We start from the raw sequence: 9,521 nt of genomic DNA on the forward strand, positions 1-9,521 counted from the left end.
ACTCAGTACTAATTTTTTCAAATATGGGTGTTACGCACTAACAACATGTGGGAATTTATTAGTTTTTGCCCATATATAAGCACTTATAAGAATGGTGTTTCGTTTTTCGTCATAATTAGGTCCTTTCAGAAATGCATTTCTTTTGTAGAAAGGGGGAGAAAGTATAGTTTCATGTTACAGTGAAACGAATTTTTAATCATAGTTTCATCTATAACTCAACCAGTAATCATTTTTTGTACTTCATGCTGTGTTTGTTGCTTGTTGAGTTGTGGAACTTTGTTTTTTGAAGGTTACGTTATAGCTGTGCAGATTCCCTCACAAAGGCCAATACGCTATAAAAATATCATTCGTCGACTGTACCTATATAAGAAATGGGACTAATGATATTCACTTCGTGTATGTATGTTTATGATGACGACTTATAAATATATCACAATAAATGTTCCTCTGCACTTTGCCGATTGCGAGAATATCTGAGGAATCGAAAAGTTTTGCGACGAACTGCTTGAGTATAGTTTTCGACTGGGAAAGAAACGCAGTTGTATACAACTGGTTCGTGTTTATAACTTCCTTTATTATAACATACTTGCGATACACAATCGAGCCCCAGGTCCTCATTCCCAGCTTTCTTTGCGAAAATTTATGACCCATCTATTTCTTCGTTCGGAGTCACTTGCAAATCTAACCATGCAAAAACAATTTTTGCAACAGTTAGTGCAGTTCGCAGCTGAGCGGCCACCCACGTTTACGAAGAATTCTTCAATACGTAAAATTAGATATCTCCACTCGCATCGTGACTCATATGTAAACAAGCATGAATATCCTATACTTCGGAGGAAACGTAGCGGACAGGTCAGCTCAGGTTATAGGAATGACGTCACTCTCCGTTTGGCAGATGTTGTAAGGCCTTGTAGTTAAGGTGACGTTGGCCGAGCAGCCAAATGCTGCGGGTTGGCAGTGCGACTGCGTCACATGACGAATTCAGCCCGATGACTGGACTGAGCAGCTCCGTGGGCCGGCGAAGGCCCGCGTCACGCACGCGCACAGTGCATCACAGCCTCCTACATGCAGAGACCAACAAGATATCAAGTCCTCGGTAGTATAGTGGTTAGTATCCCCGCCTGTCACGCGGGAGACCCGGGTTCGATTCCCGGCCGGGGAGAAAGTTTTTATCACAATAACACAGTGGTGGACTGTCCTCCTAAACTGTTGTTGTTGTGATCTTCAGTCCAGAGACTGGTTTGATGCAGCTCTCCATGCTACTCTATCCTGTGCAAGCTTCTTCACCTCCCAGTACCTACTGCAGCCTACATCCTTCTGAATCTGCTTAGTGTATTCATGTCTTGGTCTCCCTCTACGATTTTTACCCTCCACGCTGCCCTCCAATGCTAAATTTGTTATCCCTTGATGCCTGCCGGCCGGGGTGGCCGAGAGGTTCTAGGCGCTTCAGTCTGGAACCCCACGACTGCAACGGTCGCAGGTTCGAATCCTGCCTCGGGCATGGATGTGTGTGATGTCCTTTGGTTAGTTAGGTTTAAGTAGTTCTAAGTTCTAGGGGACTGATGACCTCAGAAGTTAAGTCCCATAGTGCTCAGAACCATTTGAACCATTTTGAACCTTGGTACCTCAGAATATGCCCTACCAGCCGATCCCTTCTTCTAGTCAATTATGCCACAAATTTCTCTCCAATTCTATTCAATACCTCCTCATTAGTTACGTGATCTACCTATCTAATCTTCAGCATTCTTATGTAGCACCACATTTCGAAAGCTTCTATTCTCTTCTTGTCTAAACTATTTATCGTCCACGTTTCACTTCCATACATGGCTACGCTCCATACAAACACTTTCAGAAACGACTTCCTGACAATTAAATCTATACTCGATGTTAACAAATTTCTCTTCTCCAGAAAAGCTTTCCTTGCCATTGCCAGCCTACATTTTATATCCTCTCTACTTCGACCATCATCAGTTATTTTGCTTCCCAAATAGCAAATGTTCATCTTATACCCTCCTTTCAGTATTTCGCCTGTCTCATACATCTTGCTAACGAGATGGTAGAGTTTTGTTCGGCCTGGCTCTCCCAAGGCTATCAGTAGTCTAATGGAGTGTTATTCTACTCCCGGGGCCTTGTTTCGACTTAGGTCTTTCAGTGCTCTATCAAACTCTTCACGCAGTATCATATCTCCTATTTCATCTTCGTCTAGATTCTCTTCCATTTCTATAATATTGTCCTCAAGAACATAGCCCTTGTATAGACCCTCTATGTGCTCCTTCCACCTTTCTGCTTTCTCTTCTTTGCTTAGAACTGGGTTTCCCTCTGAGCTCTTGATATTCATGCAAGTGGCTCTCTTTTGTCCAAAGGTCTCTTTGATTTTCCTGTAGGCAGTATCTATCTTACCCCTAGTGATATGTGCCTCTACATCCTTACATTTGTCCTCTAGCCATCCCTGCTTAACCATTTTCCACTTCCTGTAGATCTTATTTTTTAAACGTTTGTATTCCTTCTTGCCTGCTTCATTTACTGCATTTTTATACTTTCTCCTTTCATCAATTAAATTCAATATCTCTCCTGTTACCCATGGATTTCTATTAGCCCTCGTCTTTTTACCTACTTGATCCTCAGCTACCTTCAGTATTTCATCTCTCAAAGCTACCCATTCTAATTCTACTGTATTTCCTTCCCCCATTTTTGTCAATCGTTCCCCAATGCTCTCCCTGAAGCCCTCTGCAACCTCTGGTTCTTTCAGTTTATCCAGGTCCCATCTCCTCAATTCCCACCTTTTTGCAGTATCTTCAGTTTTAATCTACAGTTCATAACCAATAGATTCTGGTCAGAGTCCACATCTGCCCCTGTAAATTTCTTACAATTTAAAACGTGGTTACTAAGTCTCTGTCTTACCATTATATAATCTATCTGAGACCATTCAGTATCTCCAGGTTTCTTCCATGTATAAAACCTTCTTTCATGATTCTTGAACCAAGTGTCGGCTATGCTTGAGTTATGCTCTGTGCAAAATACTACCAGGCGGCTTCCTCTTTCATTCCTTACCCCCATTCAATATTCACCTACTACGTTGCCTTCTCTCCCTTTTCGCACTATCGAGTTCCAGTCAGCCATGACTATTGAATTTTCGTCTCCCTTCACTATCTGAATAATTTATTTTATCTCATCATACATTTCATCAATTTCTTCGTCATCTGCGGAACTAGTTGGCATACAAACTTGTACTACTGTGGTAGGCGTGGGCTTCGTGTCTATCTTGGCCACAATAATGCGTTCACTATGCTGTTTGTAGTAGCTTACCCGCATTCCTATTTTCCTATTCTTTATTAAACCTACTCCTGCTTTACCCCTGTTTGATTTTGTGTTTATAACCCTGTAGTCACCTGACGAGAAGTCTTGTTCCTCCTGCCACCGAACTTCACTAATTCCCACTATATCTAACTTTAACCTATCCATTTCCCTTTTTAAATTTTCTAACCTACCTGCCCGATTTAGGGATCTGACATTCCACACTCCGATCCGTAGAACGGCAGTTTTCTTTCTCCTGATAACGTCCTCCTGAGTAGTCCCCTCCCGGAGATCCGAATGGGGGACTATTTTACCTCCGGAATATTTTACACAAGAGGACGCCATCATCATTTAACCATGCTCTCTGGAAAAATTACGGCTGTAGTTTCCCCTTGCTTTCTGCCGTTCGCAGCACCAGCACAGCAAGGCCGTTTTGGTTAGTGTTACAAGGCCAGATCAGTCAGTCATCCAGACTGTTGCCCCTGCAACTACTGAAAAGGCTGCTGCCCTTCTTCAGGAACCACACGTTTGTCTGTCCTCTCAACAGATACCCTTCCGCTTTGGTTGCACCTACGGTACGGCTATCTGTATCGCTGAGGCAGGCAAGCCTCCCCACCAACGGCAAGGTCCATGGTTCATGGGGGGGGGGGGGGCCTCCAGAACTAAAGGAAACGTAATCAGACTCCACAGCCGACATATTTCTGTAAATCGTCTCCAGTTTTCGTAAGTAGCTTCCAGAAATTTTTTACGTAATTGACACAGGATAGTAGCTAACAAAGTACGTGTTCGAAACTGAGTACTGTTACCAGCGCTAGACAGTGGTGCTGGCGGAATGTTAGGCGTTTCTAAGGAAACTTCAACAAAAATATACAGCAGTCAGTTAGGGGCTGTCGGCATTAGTACAGTGTTTAGGAGTTCGTTTACAGATTGCAACACGACATAAATTTCAACAGTTAGTTAAGTTAGTTAATTAGTTACGTGTTGTACGATATATCGTAATGACATATTTTGATGACTTTGCAGAATGTTAACTTATAGGTATTTAAATATGGCTTCACAATAATCATCCACAGATTAGTTCACGAAACAGAAAGCAATATTTAATGTTGATTTAAGTAATGAGAGCTGACCAGTTACGGTTTTTTCATGCATAGGACGACACGTTTCAGAATTTTTTTTCCATATTCAAGTGCTGCTGCTTACATGACTGTTGTACATAACGCCTATAGGTATGTCGGTCTGCTTCTCTTGTCCTGCAGTTCTTTTTATGCATGAAATGTATTTGTTCCGGAGTGAGACTCGCATCACGCGAGCGGTCGCCTTAACGGCTTTGGCTATGCGTGCGCGACTCACGGACAGACTTAAACTTCCAAATGTCGTCGCTCCTGCATCACAACCAGAACTCGTGCACACATCGTGTGATTCCCGTAATGGGGCGACACTTTAAATCAATGTCTCTGTCTGGTATTGGCCGTTAAATAAGACACTGCAGTGCTTGCGTTGTTAAGAAGAAGCACTTTCTATGTACCTACGTCTATAATATGACGTTGATACCTTCATCAGAATATTTTATGATCTGTTGATGGCAGTAGCCGAAACCGGTAATAGTGAAGTGCAAAAGTTTTTGTGTGAACTGGGAGGAGGTGTAAGACAAGGTTGTTGTCGATCACCAACACTGTTCGATATATATCTGGAGGAAAATATTAGTGAAAGTTTTGATGGAAGGAGAGGAGTTTATAAGATTTGCAGAGGACGTGGTTGTGATGGCAGAGAGTGCAAGAGAGATGGAACAAATGATAGGTGATGTAAACACAAAATTAAAAGAATGAAGATTAACAAGAAGAAAACGAAACGCATGTTAATTTGAGGAAAGGAGAGAAAATGCTGTATGAAAATAGGAGGAGAGGAAATAGGGCAAGTGAATAACTTCAATTACTTGGGAAGTTTGCTAATGGATGATATGCACTGCTCAACAGAAATTAGGGAAAGAATTGCAATGGCAAAAGAAGGATTCAAGAGGAAACAGAAATTACTTTGTGGACCACTAAACAAAGATCTGAGGAAAAGAGTTGCCAAATGTTACATCTGGAGCGTTGCACTAGATGGTGCGAAGACCTGGACATTGAGGAAGGAAGATGAAAGAAGACTGGAGGCACTAGAGATGTGGATATGGAGAAGCATGGAAAAGTGAAATGGGAAGACCGAGTAAGGAATGAAGAAGTATTAAGAAGAGTTGCAGAATAAAGTAACATGCTGAAAGACAATATCAAAGGAGACAAATATTCAGAAATGAAAAGACTGGCTATGAACAGAAAAAAATGGAAGAGGCTTCACCCATGAAAAGACCTGCCGTAAGGCAGTATACCATACTACTAGTAAGACAGACTTGTAAAATAAAGTTAAGAAGAACAATGCAATGTCCTTTCGGGCTGCACGCATGTTCGAACGAACATTGCATCGTAGTTCTGAACACAGGCACTGCTGTGTTGTAAGAAACTCATTGTCTTTTCTGGGAGATATGGAGACAGTGTTTCTTTCTAGAGACATATTAAAAGCGTCTCGCATTGAAGAACGCGCTAGATATCGAGCTTCTGTAAAAACACGACAAACTTCGTGACATTGCGTTCTTTTAAATTTCGCAGGCTATTTCCATTCCTTTTGTCATAGTGCTCTGACCTTCTTTGTGTACCATAGCGGGTCAGCGCTGTTATTGATTTATTTGGTATATACACTGAACAGCCGAAGAAACCTATACACCCGCCCAATATCGTGTAGCGCCCCCGCGAGAGCGCAGAAGTGCCACAACTCGACGCGGTATGCACTCAACTGATGTCTCAAGTATTGGTCGAGCGAACTGACACCACGAATCCTGCAGGGCTGTCCATAGATCCGTAAGAGTATGAAGGGTAGGGATCTCTTGTGAGCAGCACGCTGCGAGGCATCCCAGATGTGCTCAATAACGTTCATGTCAGGGAAGTTTAGTGGCCAGCGGAAGCGTTTAAACTCGGGAGACTTTTTCTGGAGCCATTCTGTAGCCATTCTGGACGTATGGGGTGTCGCATTGTCCTGCTGGAATTGCCAAAGTCCGTCAGAATGCACAGTCCATATGGATGGGTGCAAGTGATGAGACAGGATCCTTACGTACGTATTACCTGTCGGAGTCGTTTCTAGACGTATCAGGGGTCCCACATCACTCCAACAGCACATGCCCCACAGCATTATAGAGCCTTCATCAGCTTGAACAGTATCCTGCTGGCATGTAGGGTCCATGGATTCACGTACACGTCCATCCACTCCATACAATTTGAAATGCCGACCGGGCAACATGTTTCCAGTCATCGACATCGAATGTCAGGTTAGGCGTAAAGCTTTGTGTCGTGCAGTCATCGAGGGTACACGAGTGGGCCTTTGGCGCTGAAAGTCCATCTTGATAACCTGCCATTGTACCAGCAGTAAACAATCTAACAACTGCGCCAGACACTTGTTGTCTTATATAGGCGTTGCCGACCGCAGCGTCATATTCTGCCTGTTTACATCTCTCTGTATTTGAATACGCATTGCTATGCCAGTTTCTTTGGCGCTTTAGTGTATCTCACAATTGCCGTCGAAACTATTTCTTTGCAACTAAGCTACATCTGGCTCACTCTTACAGTAACTGGAAGGAGAGGAGACATTCTCTTAGGAAAGCATCGAGGGAATTCTTATATCCCTTTTTAAATAGTCATATTTTGCGTTTAGTTTTGGTGGATTTGGATTCTGGCGACAGTGACCTTGTGGTCACTAAAGCTTATACCCGTCACGATTCTCCGTATTTGCTTTTCTGAGTGCGTGTATCACGTAAGCCGAAAGCTGTTCCTTCCGGTACTAGAGTACACTGCAGTTGTGCAATACTTTCAGTGATAAGTGCCGGACGGGGAAAGTAAACGAGAACTTTTAAGTTACTTATCGCAATTCAGCCTTTCCCTCCTAAATGTGAACGCGAAAAGGTGCCCGAAGCTGACACGCACGAGCAAACAGCGCTGCACTCGCCGGCAGACGGAGCTGTTTGCGGTGTTTATCGGCTCCGCGGCTATCTGCCACCTGCAGATAACGCCCGCGCGCACGCCACTTCCCGCGCGTGTGGACGGCTGTCTGGGACTCACCCCGGCCGCCCAGAGGCCCGGGAAACGCCTCGGCCGTGACGGACGCTTCCCGTCCCCGCCGCGGGCTTCCCGCCACGCCTGCACGAGCTCTCGTCTTCGCTTCCGAAGCCGGGTTCAAAAGGTAGACTGGGCCACCGGTACCTGGCCTAGCAAACAGGTGCCGAAGTGAGAAGTGCAAGGGTGGTCCTGAAGTATTATCACCACCTCGAAAAAATAAAGTCACCTAAATCATTTTCTTTGTGCACCCACCTGTCTGCAGTTTTGAACATTGAGATTGTAAGGTGTCAGGCAAATCCAACACCTTCCATGAAAACTCTGACATGATAGCAAATCCGGCAGTATGTCACATACCTCCGAATAAATCCTCACATTAAATTAACCAAATTAATACGTTCAACGAGTGAGCAAATGGAATACCACAGACTAACACCAGAACGCTTAAATGCATGTCAAACAGACGCAGTTCTGAGGGGAGAAACGAGAACAAAAGCCGAGAGCAGAGTCGTGTAGGCTAGGAGGCCCTACCATAAGGGACGCACACCTACGTTCCAGCCGACCGCCAGGACCTTCCCCCCCCCCCCCCCCCCCCCAGCCCATGTTAAAAGATAGAGCCCTCCAAAAGAACAGTATAGATCTTACGATAACACTAAAACCCCCCCCCCCCCCCAGCCCATGTTAAAAGATAGAGCCCTCCAAAAGAACAGTATAGATCTTACGATAACACTAAAAGGGCCACACCAGCTGAAAGTTTTAGCGTGAGACTATACGTGTCTCTGTTACGTTGCAAACGTTAAAGACATTGCCCCACCATGAAAAGTATAACGTTTGTCATTGAACAGACAGAATTTTTGTAGGCGGAGCTTATGCTCAACATTGAGACCCTGATTGCTCAGTTGAAAACAAAGCCAGATACCTTTTTTTTTAACCAATTTCGGTAAATTATAGTAAGGAGAAGTTAGGAGAGAGTTGCTTCCGAGATGGCGAGCTGTGTAGAGCTGCGCCGCCCGCCGCCCCCTGACGCTGCCTAACCACCGACAAGGCAATGAACGCGCGCCGTGCCGCCATAAGGCTTCACTCAGAACTGCAGAAGTCTCATCTGTTACATCCCCTTTTTACGTAATCCTAGTGTCAATCGTCAATTAAACTTCGTGGTATTCACATTTGCTACTAGAAGTTAAAATCTGAAACGCAATGTTTTTTCTGTTATATAATTATTGAGAAGCCACATCAGCCACTGTAATTTACGACAAGTTAGATAGGTACTTAAAGACAATTGAGGGTCACTGTACACCATTTTGATAGTTTTCTCTTTTATGAAACTTAACTTAAATCCAGATTATAGATGTGTGATGGCATAGGTCATCCTTCGATCCATTGTAGAACTTGGAAACCCATTCAGGGAATATTCGTTCACATTTTTGTTGAACGCAGTTGGTTTTTATCATCCTGTATTAAAATATCTCCTTTTATCAATAGTGCAATTTATAAACAATGTTTTGTGAGTAGAATAAAATTTCCAATGGTAAACTTAACTGCTTTTTCGACGTTATTTTACCATCTAACTAAAAATAGGAAAGCCTTGAAGCCCTTCCACTAAATTTAGTTAGTATTAAGCTTATTTTACAGGGAGTGCAGTGGAGCTGACGCTGAAACCATTAAGTGTTTGATTATATCATCGCTAGTCTCACTGAACTCTTCTGAACTCCACATGTCATGTGCGGTCTGGCGTCTCCTTACCAGCAACAGGTCCCAGGTTCAAACTAGTCAATTCCCTAAAAAACACGCTCAGAGCGTCGTTGCGCGAAAGTGTTAGGGAGACACGACTTAGAACAAACAGACACCATGCAGAATGTTAGAAGATCTCCCACCAAAGAGGACTCCGGTAGAGACGTCGAAACAACATGACACAGCCCACTGACACGGCTATCAGGATTTATTAATACCAGACGCCAAATGTTATTCGTACAAGAAGTGTTATGGACGCTATGAGGATACCCCCCCCCACCCCACCCCCCGGGGCCCCGAGCTATTGCAGTCTCCTTCCTTGTTCCAGACTGCATTACCGTCCATGTTCCTCTCCTTCCC

General features: G+C 43.9%; 1 non-coding gene across 1 annotated transcript; it reads left to right on the top strand.

The window, feature by feature from the left end:
* Positions 1-1,090: 1,090 nt before the first annotated feature.
* On the top strand, positions 1,091-1,162 carry Trnad-guc. The gene has a single exon. It is a non-coding gene; the product is annotated as a tRNA-Asp (tRNA).
* The last annotated feature ends 8,359 nt before the right edge of the window (positions 1,163-9,521 follow it).

Source organism: Schistocerca piceifrons, chromosome 9 (assembly GCF_021461385.2).
Source record: "Schistocerca piceifrons isolate TAMUIC-IGC-003096 chromosome 9, iqSchPice1.1, whole genome shotgun sequence".
NCBI lineage: Eukaryota > Metazoa > Arthropoda > Insecta > Orthoptera > Acrididae > Schistocerca > Schistocerca piceifrons.